The 18149-nt window shown below is 40.8% G+C and overlaps 1 protein-coding gene across 1 annotated transcript in view; it reads right to left on the bottom strand.

Annotated features, from left to right (window-relative positions):
* FRMD4B (FERM domain containing 4B) overlaps positions 1 to 18149 on the bottom strand; it is a 284910-nt gene that overhangs the window by 186687 nt on the left and 80074 nt on the right. The gene's annotated exons all lie outside the window — the stretch shown is intronic.

Raw genomic sequence — 18149 nt, 5'->3', positions numbered from 1 at the left:
CCTTAATCATTACCCTGGAGCTAGATGGCTGAACTTCTCTCCGGAAGCTGGAGGGGCAAATCTACTGGGCTGTGGAGAGATTTCAAGTAAGAATTCATGAAAAAGGAAAGTAATGCAGCCTGGGAGATTCTTACGCAGCAGGGCTCCACTTCTCCACGTCGACCACAGAATGTTACGACGACGACTCAGGAGTGGGGGCACTAGAACGTCACCCATCAGTCCCAGCAAGGTGTGAGGAACACAACGAGCCCCTGCCAAGGGCCACTAGCATCCATGCTCCTTCTTGGCGTGAAATCCCAATTTTTATACCTTATCCACCTCCTCACAGCCCCTGCTGGGCCCTCAGTCTCTTCTTCGTGGAGAAACCCGATTGGCATACTCCAGTTACTACATGAGTGGACCTGGGCTGTTAGCCAGTCCATTAGTGAGAGTCTCAGGACTACTGCTTGGAATTCTGGACACAAGTACCCTCTCTTCTCTGTATACATGAGACACAGATGTGAGGACTAAACTGTTACAGCCAATCTCGCTACTATAAAGGAAGAAAATGTGACCATAAAGCCCACAAAACAGAGAGAATTCAGAGCACTGTGTCAGCCTCTTGATCAAACCTCACCTGAAATCAGCCCTCTTTAATTGCTCAGTTACACCAGCCAATAAACAGTCCTTATTACTTAAGCCAGTTCACACTGGGCTGTCTATTGTTCACACTTGTTCTTCTACGTCCAGGATCCCCAGACCTCCAGCAATGCTGACGAGAACTCCACCCTTTCCTCTGTCAGGACCAGATTTCCTGACAACACATGCAATTTCCTAGTACACACAACAGACACTGGCTTGCTGCCCTCAGGCTGTGCAGCAAAAAAGACAAAGGGGTAACGCTTAACTTTGGCAGCTTCCTCCTCTTCCTCTCTGAGCCCATCTCTTGCTCCTGACTGTTCTCTCTGCCCTGACATTCCTTTTGGAATGTCCTGCCATCAACCAACTCTGACCAACTTCAAGTTCTGAAAGTAAGGTCTGACATCAGCTCTGAAATTCTCATGTCTGCACATTCTACCAGCATTCTTGTGCAAAAGAGAGAATACGTGTGTGAATGTGTGTATACGTGTGTGAATGTGTGTGTACGTGATGGGTGTACGCACGAGTGTGTATGTAAGAGTGAGTGTATGAATGTGTATGTGTGTGCAAGTGAGTGTGAGTGCAAATGTGTGAGTGTATGCAGTGAGCGTACAGGCTGTTTCTGGGTGAGCGCTCCACCTAGGGGTGGACTGCCAAACTGACGTCCTCTGATGACACAGGAAGTAGGTTTGACTCAGGGCTGGTCACGAAATGAAGGGAAAGAGCACGACAGTACCCAGAAGACAGAGCTTTCTCTTTCAATAAGAGTAAATAAGGGAAAGGTGATGGAACAAAGGAAAAAGGGATGAATATTGTTTATTATAAGATAAAACTTGACTTTACACAAGTCTAATGTTTGCAAATCTGAATGTGGCCCACGGAACAGGGGCTGCAAACCCTAGAGGGGTCCTGCTGGTGGTGTCCTCCTGGGACGAGCTGGACCTGGCATGCCCGAACGAAGGGGCATGCTGCCCTGGAGCTCGGATTTTTGACAAGTGGTGTCAGGACTCCGGTTTTAAAACAAAGCACAACAGAACAAATCATCCAGGTTTTCGATGGGAACCATCCCAGTTGTCTCTGTGGTGGAGTTTAATTCACATGGTTTTCAAACTAAGACTCTAGTGTACAACCTCTGCCTGAATTCTCAGTCTCTCCTTTTGATTCGAGAAGGTTTCCCTTAGGGCCCCTTTAAATTCTCGTTGCCCTGAGAGTACTTAACAACTATGAGTCAACTCACAGAAAGTACAGTTGGCAGCCCCACCTCAGTCTGAAGCGAGGACACCTGGATGATTATAAATACGTCTGAGCAACGCCATTGAAACCCAGGAGACAGAGGGAGGAGCTGACAGCACTGGGTTTCCGAATCCTATTTTTCAGCCCACAGGATATGAATCACACAGGGCCCAGCCCTTCAGCAGGGACTGCTGTCTTTGTCAGAAGCATGAGACGTGAGAAATGTTCTGTCTCGATTTTAGGAAAACATTTGCCTACTGAACAGTCTTGGGTTCCAAAGCTGACTTTTCATTCCTTTCTAGGGCAACACTGAAAAAGTCCATCACAGAAAGTAGAGTGAGTAATTTGCAATATCTTGGACAACCGTCTAGGGACGTGGTTGTAATGTAATTCACGTTGGAATTCCAGTTAGTGATACCCCAGCGTCAAATCTTAGTTTCACCATGCACTTCTTAAAGTGAAAGCGTTCCAAGGGCCATGCTTTTGAACAATTATCTTTATCAAATCCGAACAAACCCCCAACTGAGCGATTTCTGAATTTGCTTGTCTTTAAGCCGAGTTGCAGAAGCAAGCGGCTGAGCACTCAGGAATCCATCAGGACTATTACCCGCTGATCTAGCTAGAAATCTTGCTCCTCTCTAGACGACAATAACAACGCCTAACATGTATGTGCCAAGCACGACTTCAAGCACTTTTCATCTATCAACTTAGTTAGTGCACTCAGCAACCCAATAAGGGGGGACTATCATCATCCCCATTTCTTCAGATGAGGCCCGGGAGGGCTAAGAAAATCACACAAAGTTCTCCTGCCAATGGCTGGTGTGGGGCCAGCTTCCCGAATCCAGGTAAACTGCCTCATTGGATTGAAATGCAGATTCGAAAGACCTTCTGAATTATAACAAAGGAAAGATAAACTGAGGGCACTGATGTCACAGAGGAAGGACACTCAAGTAGAAGAGCCTGTCACTGGAGTTAGACAATATGGTGGATGGGCCAGCTTCCAATAGACGGATTTTATTTTACTGACTCTTTTTTTCCTTTGATAACCCAAAAGTCAGAGCCCAGGGGCGTGAAAGTCAGTAGAATTGGGAAAAAGAGGAGGTTAGGGTGGGAGGTAGGTTGCTTAAAGTAACCAAGAGCAGTAAGATAGCCCCTGGTTCAAAGTTTTCCCTGTTGAGGCCAAAGAGAAACTCCGGTGTCTGAGTTTCCATTGAAAGCACAAATGACTGTAATGCAGTAGAGTGTAAGTTTCAGGCATTTCCACCTTCCTAACCATGAATTTGCTCAAGTTGTCCAAGACTCAGAACTTAACCATGAGTCTTTCCAATCATTTACGTTTTCCTGCACGAAAGGGTTAACTCATGTCAAATGCTCAGGTTGGGGGTTTGGGCAGCAGGGACTGAGATGAGAGCCCGGGGGTGGGGGTAGATGGAGAGCAGTCAGAGGATTCTTGGGAGAATGCTAAGGACAAACTCCAGTCTCTTCCCAGAGCCTCCAAGTTCAGCGGGAAGCTTCATACCTTCCAGGCACTAAAACCTTCTCTGTGGTTCCCTGTAGCACAGGTGGGTCCCAGAGCTATGATCTCCTCTTTGGTTCCACTACGGTGGTCTCCTCAGATCTCCAAAACAGTCATTCCCATGGTCCACGACCACAGTTCATCACCATGTTCTTGACAGCGAGCACAGCGCCTGATGAACGCTGGGCACGAGAGTCATGTTTGTTGAGTGACTGGATGAAAGATGCCCAACTAAACCAACAGATAAAACTAGTCCATAAGATTAAAAAAAGCAACAGCTAATACTTATTGAGTACTAATGAACTAAATACATGTTATATAACTTCATTTAACCTTCCAGTGACTCTGTAATAGAGGCATCATTCTGATTATCTCCATTTTACAGTTAAGGAAACTAAGGCACAGAGAAGGGAAGTGACCTATTCAAGGTCACTTGGACTTGGCCAGGTGGTGCCTGGACTTGACCTGAGGGAATCTGAGGTTAGAGCCACATCTCTTAACCTCACACCGTATCTTCCCTCACCTCCTGTCCTGCCTGAAGCCCATGTTCACTCACCAGTTCTTCTCAAATACCTTCCCACCAAAAGGCCCCTCTCAAAACTGCACCCGAGAATAGTCACAAATCACGGTAACCCTACTTCACAGCCAGGCTTCCCCAGGTCGTCTAACCCCAACAGTGGTTTTACGATGGAGACAAGAATGCAAGATGCTTGAAATATCATGGTTTCCCCTCTTCTTCTTTCACTAGCTTTAGAGTTTGACTCGAAAATCCTAAAGGCACGTGATGACTCCCCCATGCATCCCAAAGATGTGCAGCATTTGGAGAAGCAGCAGAATGAAGACAAAAATCCCCTGCAGGTCATACGCTGTGTGCTGCAGAGGCAAAGACTAGATGGAAGAAAACAGAGCTAGTGGCTCCTAGTTATTTCCCAGAGATGCAAGGGAGAAGTGGAGAACAATTTCTATTTGCTTAATTTCTTTTGTTTACACTGATTTCATTCCCCTTTCATGGGAATTCCTGATTCTGGAATTTCTCTCTCTTCTTTTTTTCCTTCAGTGCTTTCTTTTTTCTCTTTTAATTGAAATACAGCCAATTTACAATGTTTTTTTAGTTTCTGGTGTTCAGCATAGTGATTCATTTATATATATATATATATATATATATATATATTCCTTTTCATATTCTTTTTCATTATAGGCCATTCTAGGTATTGAATATAGTACTCTGTGCTCTACAGTAGGACCCTGCTGTCTATCTATTCTATATAAATTAGTATCTGTGAATCCCGAACTCCCAATTATCCCTTCCCACCCCCTTTTCCCCTCTGGTAACCATAACCTGGTTTCCTATGTCTGTGAGTCTGTTTCTATTTTGTAAATAAGTTCATGTCCTTTTTTTCAAAAACATACTAAATGAAGTAAGCCAGAAAGAGAAAGAGAAATGCCATATGATATCACTTGTATGTGGAATCTAAAAAAAACAAAAAAACAAAAAAAACAAACTCTGGAATTTCTTGATTCTGGTGGTTTTGCTGGGATTTTCATGACACTGAGTTTGTTTCTCTTCAATAAGGATGATGTTGGCCTAGGGGAGAGGTATACATATGGAATAGTTTCAACTGTTTTTCATGAAATGTAGGCTCCTATATCCAAGGCAGACTAGAAATTATCACACAGCGATATTTCATTCATATAGAGAGGGAATCCGAGGAGACAGGTGGCTACAGGTAATAGACGAGTATCTGAGTAGAATCATGGGATCTTGTATAGAATACACCTCAGCCTAAAAGAAAGCTGGGTGGGTTCTCTCATCAGAACAAGGGGGACTGGATGCTGGGCAGGCAAAGATCACAGGTGCCCATCCTCTGCAGCGTGGCCAGAGCACACAGACGTCAGCTCCACACCTGGGACGAGGAGAGAAGTGGCCTTTTTTTTTTTTTAAATTGAAGTATACTCAGTTACAATGTGTCAAATTCTGGCGTACAGCATAATGCTTCAGTCAACCATGAACATATATATATATATATATTTGTTTTTGAAGAGGCCTTTTAAAGTCAAGAATCAGGTAGTGAATGGAAGTTTCTATGCAGAGGACACACAGCAGAATTTCCAGATTGAAAAGTGTGAAGAGATGTTGAGGGTTAAAATGGGTTGGTACATCTGCTAGAGGTTTTAAACAAAGCAACTCCAGGAAAGGACTTCAGAAGTGGGAGGCCTCATGAAACTAGCAGATCCCTCGCTAGCAAAAGCCTGTAAGATGCACGGAAAGGGACAAGGTAAAATGAATGTGACATCCTTCCCATCTAGGAAGCTACCATCATGTCACAGGCATCAAGGTGTTTACCTTGCATTCATTATCAGATTCAGTCCTCCCCCACAGCCCTGTGGAGCTGCTATTTGATACTTCAGGAAATTCAGGCTCAGGAGGCTAAGGGATTTCCCCTTAGGTCACAGACCCGGGAACTAGCAGAGCAAGGACGCAGATCCAGGTGAGAACGTCCCATAGTCACTGATCTCGACTACTTTCTGAATTCGCCTTGAACTGAACAAGACAAAGGAACGGAGAAATGCCTAACAAAATGTAACTCTCATACCGTGAAAGATTATTTCAAAGCTATCTTTGTGGATTTAAGCAGTACTCTGGCTTAAGAATACTGGCTCAAGATGGAACTGGGCCGGAAGTAAGCAAAAAACCCTCTGGAAAAAGAAAGGTGGACCCACAAGAGCAGAGGAACTGCATGAAGCAGGGGTGCCAGGGAGGACAAGCAGCCCACAACGGTTATCAGATGCACGCTGGAATTGTCAGAGGTGAACAATGAGAGAGGATGTCGGAGAGGGAAACGGCCAGGGAAAGTTCAGGCCCCTCTCCCTCCCACGCCCTCACTGCTCATTGTGGCTCTCAGTGACTCAGCCCAGATGGCAGGAAGCGGGGACCTCACTCACCCAGTGTCCAACCTACCGTTGGCCTGGAAGTAGGGGAGGATGAGGTTTGTGAGCGCAGCACAGACCCACCCAGGTACCGAGTGGCACCCACCACCGCCCACACACGCCCAGAAATTTCCACCAGGGCCCTGGAGTAGAGAGAGCACTGCTCAGGGGATTCTGGTGTGAGCCAAAGTATTAACCACTGGACCACTGTAGGTAAGGTACTTACTGTCTCTGGGCTTTAGTGTCCCACATGCAACATATGGGGTGGAATTAGGTCAGGGATTGCACACTCAAATGCCAATAGAGACCAAGCAGTTAATGAAAATCATACAGCAGGCTGAGTGTAAACCAACAAGGAGCAGAGGGGACAAGAGATCACGTGTCTTGTCAAGAAAGAGCATCCCCAGTGTCCCCAGATGCTCTAAGTTTGCACAAGAAGCCAGACTCTGAACCTTTACATAAAATCTCCCAGTCTAAATGATGGCAACTAATCTAAACTCCTAAAAATACTGCACAAGGCAAACAAAACAAGACAGGAGACTTGAGTCTAGATGTGTCCTGTTCCATAATGTTCCATATGCAGCAATTTCAACTATACATTTATTAAATTTGAACAGAACTTAAAAATACAGTTCCTCCGTGGTACCAGCCACATTTCAAATGCTCAGCACCCATGTGTATTATTGGCTACCATATTGGATAACACAGAGGACATGCTCAACTCCACCGAAAATCCTCTTGGATACCCTTGGTCTAAATGACCTCTAAGATGACCTTCAGCTATTCAAACTCCAAGAAAGACAAACCAAATTGAACTTTACTTTCTTTGCTAACAGGAAACAAAGCTCCTGGAATTTCATCACATAACTTCAACACAAGAAAGTTCACGTCACCATTTATTTTTTTCACCCTGATGAGTTCCCTTCAGTTGCGTTTAAACTGGGTTCAACAGATTTGTTCATAAAAACAACCTGATATTTTTTAATCTGCTTCCACATGCAGAGTAAATTCTTGAGTTATTTAATTTATAGGGGTTTGAAATCTAAACATGTATTTTAAAAAGGAGGTGGGAGTGGGGAAAACAAAGGCCCTATTTTATATAACCTAGAACTCACCCTTCCCTGCTAGAGAAGTTCACGGTCGTATAAAGCTTTTAATTGCCGGTGCAGGACTGTCCAGTGTGACAACTAGCCATATTTTAGATTATGGATCATCTAACTTTCCTATAAAGAACCAGAGAGTAAATATTTTCAGCTTTGTCGGCTAAATGGTTTCTGTGGCAGCTACTCGGCTCTGCCTCATTACACAAAAGCAGTGATTGACAATATTTAAACAACTGGGCATGGCTGTATTCCAATAAAACTTTATGGATACCAACATTTAAATTCCCGTGTAATTTTCAAGTGTCATGAAATAGTCTTCATTTTATTTCTTTCCCCTCTAACTATTTAAAAGTGAAAAAATCCTTTCTTAGCGTGGGACCATCTCAAAACAGGCAGCATGCAGGATTTGGCCCACTGGCTGGAGCTGGCTGACCCCCCTGCTCAGTCCTGCAAGCTCTCCAACGGAGAGACTTGTGGGCTCCGAGCCAGGGAGGGTCGAGCTCTGGCACACGCGTACGATTCACTGGGCATTTATCCAATGTAAGTTCTGTGCTTTGCTAACACTGTTCAGGAAAGGAGGGCTGGACCACACAGGCTCTTTTTGGTGAGACCACCTTCTCTAGAGAGTCGAACCTCATTATATTCATGGATTCCATGTATTTCGTAGCAAATTCGTCTGCTTGCTAAGATTTACTTTTGATCCCAAAATCAATGCTTGTGGTGAATTTGTAGTCATTCTCAGACATGGGCACAGGGGTGAAAAATTTGAATCACCCCTTCAGCAAGACCCTAGCTAAAGTCAAATAAATCAGCACTCTGCCATGTTGTTTCAGTGCTCACACCCTAAACAAGTGTCCTGTTCATGGTCTTTGTAGAGGTCTTTGCAGGTCTTTAAATTTTGCTGTTGAAAATGTCCCTCCAGCATAGTGCTGAAATGCTGGTTAGTGTTCCTAAGCATAAGAAGGCTGCGATGTGCCTTCTGGAGAAAATTTGTGTACTAGGTAAGTTCCATTCAGGTATGAGTTATAGTGCTGTTGGCTCTGAGTTCAATGTTACTGGATCCACCATATATACTGAAGTGTCTTTAAACATAGACACACATAAAACAAGGTTAGGTATTGATTGGTTGATGAGAATGTTGTGAGTAGAGATTCACAGGAACTCTGTATTCCCCCTAGAAGTGATAGTTCAGAATTCACTTACTCAGTGTTTGTGGACATGACTTTATAGAAACTTAACTACTGCAAATAACAGAATTGACTGTACATATATTTTACTGACATTAACAAGGAGTTTCTGTGATATCCTGTATGTTCCCTCTCCTCTACCTTATAAATTGAATTTAAGGTTTATCGAGGAAGGTTAAAACTATACATAAATAAATTTTGGGGGGTTATTTTATGATTTTAGGTTTCCCTGAATCCCTGCTTTCTGGTTCTCCAGATAAATGAATTCTTGCCTGATAAATGGCATAGAAAGTTATTTTTGATAAATTCTTCACTTGTAAGTAATTTGCAAGTTCACAAACCATGCTCCAACTAGTGAAACACCCCAAACCCAAGATCTCAGCAGGACTGTGCTGGAAACTTGGCTGGTGAACATTTTGCCATGTTGTAAATATTCAACACAGTTTTGTAACCTCCCTACAAATGGTACTAAACATCACTCATAGTTAATAACCCAAACCTAAGCATTTGTTATGTAAGTCAACCAGGGTTTTATCGGAGACCTGGCACCTTTACTACATGTCCTTGGGTATGATTTTCATTTGCAAATGTTGCATGAAATGCACTGGCTTTGCCCTTTGGAAATACAACACATAAGGTGGTCCAGCAGGGGAAGTTATTTGGAAACGGAAGAGGATGTTGGGAGCTGACACATCTGAGAGCTGTGGTTCAGGCAGAGCCAAAAAAATTTAAAAAAAAAAAAGATGTTTCATATGTGTTTAGAAGAATATTAACAAGCAAGTTGATATGTCTTAGGAATACATATACACATACTTCTTTTGTTTATGACTAACATCTCTTAACCAAACACAATCTTTCTGTGATTACTCATGTAATCACCGACATCAACTGAGCTCTTCATCATGACCTTGGCCACTCGCCCAAGCTTTTCTAAATATTAGATGACATTAGAGTTCTTACTATATGCCAACCACTATTCCAAGCACTTTAAATATATTTATCTATTTAACCCTCAAAAACTTTATGATGTAGGCACAGTTATTATCATCTTCATTTTATAGATGATGAAACTGAGACACAGAGAAGTCATGTAATTTGCCCTAGGTCACAAAGCAAATAACTGGTAGAGCCAGGATTTGAACTTGGGGGCTCTCATTCCAGAGTCCTCTCCCTTGACTACTCTTGCAACAGTGACTTTCAGTAAAGCACTGGATAACTGTGGAAGAAACCCAGCTCCAGCACAAAGGGACTTTTACAATGGCTACTTCTATTAGCAGCAATATTCAACTCATCTTTCTTTCCGCACCTCTTTTTCTTCCTCCCTTTCTTCCTGTCTTTTTTTCTGTCTCTAAATTACACATCATAAAATTCTCCACTGTTGACAAACGTATACAACCATTTAACCACCATCACATCAAGAATGAATGGTTCTATCCATCTACCTCAAAAAATTTCCCCACACTCCTTTGTAGTTACCCACTGTCCCCACCTTGGCCCAGGGATCAAGGGATTTTAGTCAGTGGTCTACGACCCCCAAGGGATCTTGGCACAGAATTCAAGAATAGAACCTAGATTGGTGTAAAAATTACGTATTTAAAAATTATCACTAACTTCTAGTTAAAATTTAGCATTCCTTCAAGTATGAATATGAGTAACACACTAGAAATACTAGCAGTAACATCACTTGGTCTCCAGTAGAAGTCACTGATAATCTTATATCACATTGCAACGGTTGTCTGTATCACAAGATATTATTTACATTCCTGACTACTTCGAAATTATGGTACACAAGCTCTTGTTATTTATTGCATTCAATCCCCAGTGTCTCCATTTGAAAAAAAAAAAAAAAAGGAAAGGAAATGCATAATTCCTCCACCAGTCTGCACAGTGATTACATCTTATTCATTTCTGTATCTTTCACTTGAGGCAAATGTCGAGTGGGAAAATGGGGCAATAAATTATGAAGGACTCAGCTTGCCCCAAATACAATTTCTCTTAGCACCAAGCTCTAGGAAAGGGGACCTCTTCATAAATTGAATTCCTTCTCGGAGAAAAAAATATTTGAAAATTTAATTTAAATTAAATTGTTTTTAATACAGTTATTAGAACATTTGCAATGTAAACATCAGCGATATCAAAGGTCCTGGGGATTGAACTCAGGACCTCATGCATGCTAAGTATGCACTCTACCACTGAGCTATACTCACTCCCCTGCATCTCCTTTCCTTAAAACCGATGGTGGAAGTGGAGCTGTGCGCCTTCGCAGTTAAATGTTGCTGCCGCCTTCCATTGAGGAAGATTGTTACACAGTGTCACCTGCCTCCTCCACAGGGCTGCCAAGATGTCTACTCTCCCAGCCCTTTGCAACCTGCCAAGGTCGACAGAGACCACACACACCTCAGAAAGGGGAACCAGGCATCCGTGAGCTCAAGACTGACTCCAAGAGGGAGTAAGACACTGGGACACCAACTCTAAAAATTAGGCAGAAGGTGAAAATTCACATTCTCTAATTATTTGGAATCGTTTTGTGATCAGGACTGTGTTATTAGGACACACTGCTCATACTGTGGTGGGTCACCTTCAAATCAGTTATTTCTTAATTTATAAACAAATAAACAAATCAATAGAAAAAGAAGGATGGAAAGGGACAGTTTTCATAAGAAACACAAATGGTCAGTAAATATAAGAAAAAAAATTCTTGACTTCACTGAGAATCAAAAAGTAAGTATTAAATGAGAGACACTTTTTTCTCTTAAATTGTCAGAAACCAAATTATTTGTATAAGAGAAATGAATTGATGTAAGATATAAGTCGTCTACCTTAAATCCCAATATGGAAATTCATAGTTGAAATAAAAGCAACTCTTGTGAAAATAAAAGGATGAATTTGAAACCTGCTTGGGTAGACTGGGTTAATTTCAAGAGGCAAGGCTGAAAGAATGCATGTTAGATTCTAAATTACAAATTAAATGGAAGCAATATAAAAATCATAGATGCTGTTGATACTAACTTTCCCTTCCAGGAGTCAAAACTTGGAGTACAACAGCCTTTATTTTCACTTACCTCTAGTCCTCTGTTTTCCCCTACCTTTCAGCCCCATCCCTCTCCTTACCACTGTGACTGAACGTGTCTTAGGCCAGTAGGAAGATGGGAGACGTGTTAGTGCTTTATAGATAAACAAGATTATACTGCATAGCATAGGGAAATATATACAAGATCTTACGGTAGTTCACAGAGAAAAAAATGTGACAATGAATATATATATGTTCATGTATAACTGAAAAATTGTGCTCTACACTGGAATTTGACACAACATTGTAAAATGATTATAAATCAATAAAAAAGTTTAAAAAAAAAAGGTTTTCCTGTCTTTCAGTTTTTCCCAGTATTATTATCCTTCTTCAGTAGTTAATTTCTCATGCATAGTTAATTCCATAATGTTTCCTTAGCAATTACCCAACACATCAGTGTCACCATCTCCTTACCTTGTAAATTTCTCAAGCACCCCTTTTTCATTTCAGAGTGTATTGGTCAGAGAGGATATTTAATAAATGTCAATCAACTCTGCTGCCACACGAATGTGGATGGAGTCAAATTTAGCAGGGAACAGAAGCCGGAGAATTAACAGCAAAGTTGAACTTGCCGGTTATCATTTTCAGTCGTGCTCCCCTGAGGTGAGTCACCTGAAACCAGCTTTGGAAGCAGTTATTCTGTTCACACAGCATCTCCCACTGGCCACTGGGGAAAGTTCACTTCCGACACACAATTTAAAAATTAAATATTGACTCTGCTGGCCTACTATTTAAATCTCGTCTCGGATTTGGAATTCAAGAACACGCATGGCCTCATTGTTCTTGATGGCTTCAGCTGAAACATGAGTATTTTAAAAGTGGTGTAATTAGATCATTTCAGGGCTAGGTGAACTAAATGCCTGAGTCCATTCAATCCTCCCCCAAATGTTTGACACTTAGTACGAAGAAGAAGCACAGTAACATTTATGTTATAAATGCACCACAACAAGATGGGTGTTACCTCTCTCTTTATTTTTGAGAAGGCTTGGAAAGATTAAGCAGTAACTCATAAAAGGTTCCAAAGCAAGTAAGCCGCAGAGCAGAGAGTTAAACTCCATCTAACTGCAGAGGTCACACTTAATAACTACCTCATACTGCTCTCCTTATTAAGTTAATTATGAATTAAGTTTATATAAATACAATTAAGTACAATGACATAATGTAAATGTTAATTACATTCATTGAAATAAATTTTCAACATTAAAAAAACCTGTCAGAAGATAGTTTCAAAGCCTACCATGATAGGTTAGGCTTTTTAGATTTTTTTTTTTTTTAATGGAGATACTAGGGATTGAATCCAGGACTTGGTGCATGCTAATAAGCATACGTTCTACCACTGAGCTATATACCTTCACCTTGGTTAGACTTTTTAACATGTGACACAACTTTTGCTAAAGTTCAACAGGCTGTTTCCGGAGCAGCTCATACAAAGGCAACTCCCAGGACATGCTATTAAAACGGGGCATATACCGTGTGATATCAATTACAATCAGAAGTTAAACAAAGGAATGGGCTCAGTTTGCAGTTTCTGGCACATGCTGGATGTACCAACCCTCCTCTTCCAATTAGGTGCAGCACCTGTACAGTGGGCTACGGTCAGGTATGGATAAGGATGTGATGGGGCTGGAGTGGAGGCTTTCATTTTTGTGCATCTAAAATAGACTTTTTAAAATCTCTGTGTGTTGTGGGGGGTAGAGGATTAGGGAGATTACATTCATCTGAGAGAGTCACTACAGAAGATTCCAGAAATGGGTGGAATTTATATCCTAGGTTTGGATGCAGAGAGAATTTTCCCACTCGCGCGAACAGCAATCTGTAAGTCTGATAGGTATCTGTAAATCTGATAAGTAATACCTGCCTGGAGCCCAGAGTCAGGAAGGTTTGTGGGACTGAGTCTGAGTTCTACAGAGAAAGCATGCTGTGCTGACGAATAACGTGTGCCCTGGCACGAGAGCTGAGAGCCACATTTACTGAGAACTGAGTCAGGATTAGAACATTCCTGGGACTGGCCATCACCACAGAGGTACTTCAGAGCTGCCAACCAGGACGGAGAGGACAGATCATAGGGCAGACCTGGGAACTTTGAATCAGAAAAGAATTTGAGCTGTGAAGACACACAAGTCTGTGAGATTTATCTGCAATTGTGATAACGTAAGCCCACAGCCATTCTTGGGAGCCAAGATGACAGAAAGGCCACTTGGCTGAGAAACAGGAGGATAAAAGGCAAGCAGTATGGCTGAGAACTTGTACTCCCTACTGGCCCAGGAGAGCTCGGCAGATTTGCTATTTCTTTGGCTCAGCCTAATGGATTTGGGAAATAGGACTATAGGGCTTCTTATTTTGCTTCTTTCTTTCCTGCATCTCTTGAAAGTTTTTAGCGAAGTCCGCTTGAAAATATCAGCCTGACTCAAGTGTGCTGAGGGAAAACAGTTTTGGTCAATGTTTAAAGTCAGAACAGAAAAGGAGGGAAAACTGCCCCCTGGTGGTAGATTTGGAAAATCCCTAGTGCAAGATTCCCAAAAGTGTTCCTGGAAGCATCCTCTTTCCTTCTCTCCCTCTCCCTTTGCTCACGACTGCACGGGGGAAGTACTCTGTGGTAAAATAGCCCCGGGAAACAATTTTTTAAGTTATATAGTATATATTCATATATTAAACATATGGTATCTATTTTTAAGCAATTGATAATATTTATTAGCATGTTAAGTCTCTAAGAAGTCCAGCAGTCAAGAAAATCTAACTCCTTTTAACTTACCACTTACCAAATTTATTTGAACACAGGCATGAAACCTTTTTTTAAAAATTAAACCATTTTGGCAGACGTGAGTCTTAGGGGGAAGGAAAGAAAAGGAGGTCATGTTTTCCACTTGCAATATAGAGATTTCTTTTCCAGAGCCTTTCCCTGATAAAACCTAGAAAATTTGCATGCTTATCGTATATTTATGCCTCCTGTGTCTCCTCCATGATTGGCATTAGTAAAAAGCTATGTAAATGTTAATTTCCAGCTGGAGACAAATCATTTCTGTGTATCAGGCCACAGGCTTCTACCAAAGACAAGTTAACAGCACATCAGTGCACTCAAGCTTTTCAGGTGTAACTACCCCGGAGAAATCCTAGAAGCAATGACACAGTGTATAGACAGCTCTTTGGACACTAAAGCCCCTCAGGGACAGGAAGTGGGAAAACTCAGTGGCTCAGAGGGCTGTGGGCTCGGGAGCCGTATTTCCAGTGTTTGATGACCAGCTCTATCTCTCACTAGCTGGGCTCCTTTGGGCATACTGTATAACGTCTCTGTTCTCAAGGTCCTCATCTGTGACATGAAAATAGCAGTATTTCCTAGGTCTATTGAGGATTAAATGAGTTAATACGTGTAAAGTCTTAAAGGAGTGCCTGGTAGGCAGCTAGCCATTTGTTGCTTCTGAATTTGCATTACTAAAGCCAGGAGTATGAAGCTTCATTTAAATATTATTTTTTTCCCCTTTAAAAATCTTGTACTTTTGCTTAGGCCATGAGACCTTTTAGAAATGGTGGCCAACTATCACTAACATGTATTAGGGGGATATTTTAAGCTTGGTAAACATTTGTGAAATTTTCCTCTTCTTAATATTTTTAAAATTGTGGTAAAATATATATAAGATAAAACTTACCATTTTAACCATTTTTAAGTGTACAGTTCTAGAGCATTAAGTACAGTTACACTGTTGAGCAATCATTGCTACAATCCATCTCCAGAACACTTTGATCGTCCCAAAATGACACTCTGTATCCATTAAACTGTAACTCCCCCTTCTCCCCTCCTTCCAGCCTCTAGCAACCACTACCTTCTATCTCTATGAATTTGACTACTCTAGATATCACATATAAATGGAGTTCTACCCAGATGATTGGATAAAGACGTTTTATACACACACACACACACACACACACAATGGAGTATTACTCAGTAATAAAAAGAATGAAATAATGCCATTTGCAACAACATGGATGGACCTAGAGATTATCGTACTAAGTGAAGTCAGACAAAGAAAGACAAATATATGACATCACTTATATGTGAAATCTAAAAATGATACAAATAAACTTATTTACAAAACAGAAAGAGTCTCACAGACTTAGAAAATTAACTTTATGGTTACCAAAGGGGTAGGCGAGGAGGGATAAATTAGGAGTTTGGGACTAGTAGATATAAACTACTATGTATAAGATAAACAACACAGTCCTAGGGACTGTATAGCCCAGGGAACTACATTCAATAGCTTGTAATTTCAAATCCTGTTACTCACACTTAATGATTGTCTATTACATGCTTTGGAAAATATTTAAATTATTTGTGTTTCTTTTAAAAATTATTAATTATTCTATTTTTCCTCAAATGTATTTTAACTAGACAGTTAATTGCTAGGGCTGATGAGTATCTTTATATATCCCTCACTGTAATAATTCAAATTAAAACAAATCAAACACATTAAAAATTTCTGCTCTCCTGAAGACACTGTTGAGAAAAAGGAAAAACAAGCTGGAGACTGGGAGTAAATATTTGCAAAGCATATATCTGAAAGGACTTGTATCCAGAACATGCAAACAAACTCTCAAAACTCATTAGGAAAACAAACAACCCAAGAAAAAAATGCACAAAAGATTGAATCAGACAACACACTGAGAAGATATACAGATGGCAGGTGAGAACATGAAAAGATAATCAACATCATTTGTCATTAAGGAAATACAGGCTGAAGCCACAAAGAGTTACTACTACATACTTATTAGAATGGATAAAGTGAAAAAAGATTGATCATACCAAGCACTGACAAGATATGGAGGAAGTGGAACTCTCATTCAGTGCAGGTGGGGATGTAAAATGGTACAACCACTTTGGAAAACAGTTTGGTAATTTGTTTAAAAGTTAAACAAACACCTCCAATATGATCTAGGCATTCCTCTTTTCGGTATTTACCCAAGAGAAATGAAAGCATATGCCCATATGGAGACTCGTACATGAAAGCTCACAGTAGCATTATCCATACTAGTGAAAATCTGGAAACAGCTCAAATGTCCATCTGTGGTGAATAAATAAACAAATGAGGGATTATTCCTATAATGGAATACAACTCAACAATAAAAAGGAATGAAATATCCATACACATTATAGCACGGATGAATCTCAAAATAATTACGCTGAGTGAAAGACGCCAGGCAAAAAGGTGAGTGATTTCATTTATATGAAATTGTAGGACATGCAAGCTAATGTACAGTAATAGAAACAAGATCAGTGGTTGCCTGGGGCACGAGAGGGGCTGGGAGGGCAGGAGGGTGGGATTAGCAAGGGGCACGAGGAGACTTCCGATGGATGTCTCCATTGTCTTCATTATGGTGATGGTTTCAAGGGTATATGTGTAGGTCAAAACATCGAAATGTACAGTTCATTTAAAAATCTTTTCATTCTGGGGCTTCTCAGCTCTGAGCTGCTGCTTTACTTTATTGCCTAAGCGATGCTGAACGTTCAATACAAAGCAAGACACTTATAGTTCTCCGAGGATCCTGTCTTATTTTGTCTGTTTCATCATTTGCCCATTTCTCTCTCTCTCTCTCTCGTTTTACTGAGATATAATTGACATACAGCTGTGTATAAGTTTAAGGTGTGCTGCATAATGACTCGACATACACATATTGGGGAGTGATTACCAAATAAGCTTGGTTAATATCCATCTCCTCATTGAATTTTTTTTTCTCAAATTATACACTTTAAAGACATGTAGTTTATTGTAGGTCAGTTATACCTTGATGAAGTGATCAAGAAAAGGCCTTAGTTGTAACAGTTCACAATACACAGATATGTAAAGAAAAAGTAAATAATCTTTCATCTGATGCCATCCATCAGATAATCTCCTCGAGGTTCCCAACATAGCCTGGTAAGTGCATCCTTTCAGACTTTCCTTTTAATTACACAAACTTATCACCCTATTATAGGGTTTACTTTTGGTAAAATGGGTGACCCATTAAAGTGGTATTTTTCTGCAACAATTTATTAGGGTTTAAAAAAAACTCTTATTATGCATAAAAATTTCTAGGTGTTCTGAGGTTGAGGCTCTTTTTTTTTTATAGCCAATATGCCTTAAATACCAAAGAAAGGAATGTAAAACTACAAATAGAAACATCTTGCTTTGCAGTAAATTACTAGATGGAGGAGTTACCCCTCAGTGAGGGAGTCAGAAGTCCACATTCTTTCTATACTGAGAGCCTGTTTTTCCATAAGATATAATTTAATCTAGAAAAGGAAAACCATTCTGTGTTTTAAGCTATAATTAAATTCTCACTCTAGGTTAAACATTACACAGGGATGTTAGACGCAAGCAAGTTCAATGGCAAACAGACCTTCAGGATTGCTTTGGTTGTACAAGCTAGAAAATTGTACCAGCTCTAAGGTTTTACCACAGGTCAGGCTGACTTAAAAAAAAAAACCTTCAATTAAAAAAATTATAAAATATATGCTCACTGTG

This window comes from Camelus dromedarius, chromosome 17, assembly GCF_036321535.1.
Source record: "Camelus dromedarius isolate mCamDro1 chromosome 17, mCamDro1.pat, whole genome shotgun sequence".
Taxonomy (NCBI): Eukaryota; Metazoa; Chordata; class Mammalia; order Artiodactyla; family Camelidae; genus Camelus; species Camelus dromedarius.
This window is presented reverse-complemented; position numbering and strand designations above follow the sequence as displayed.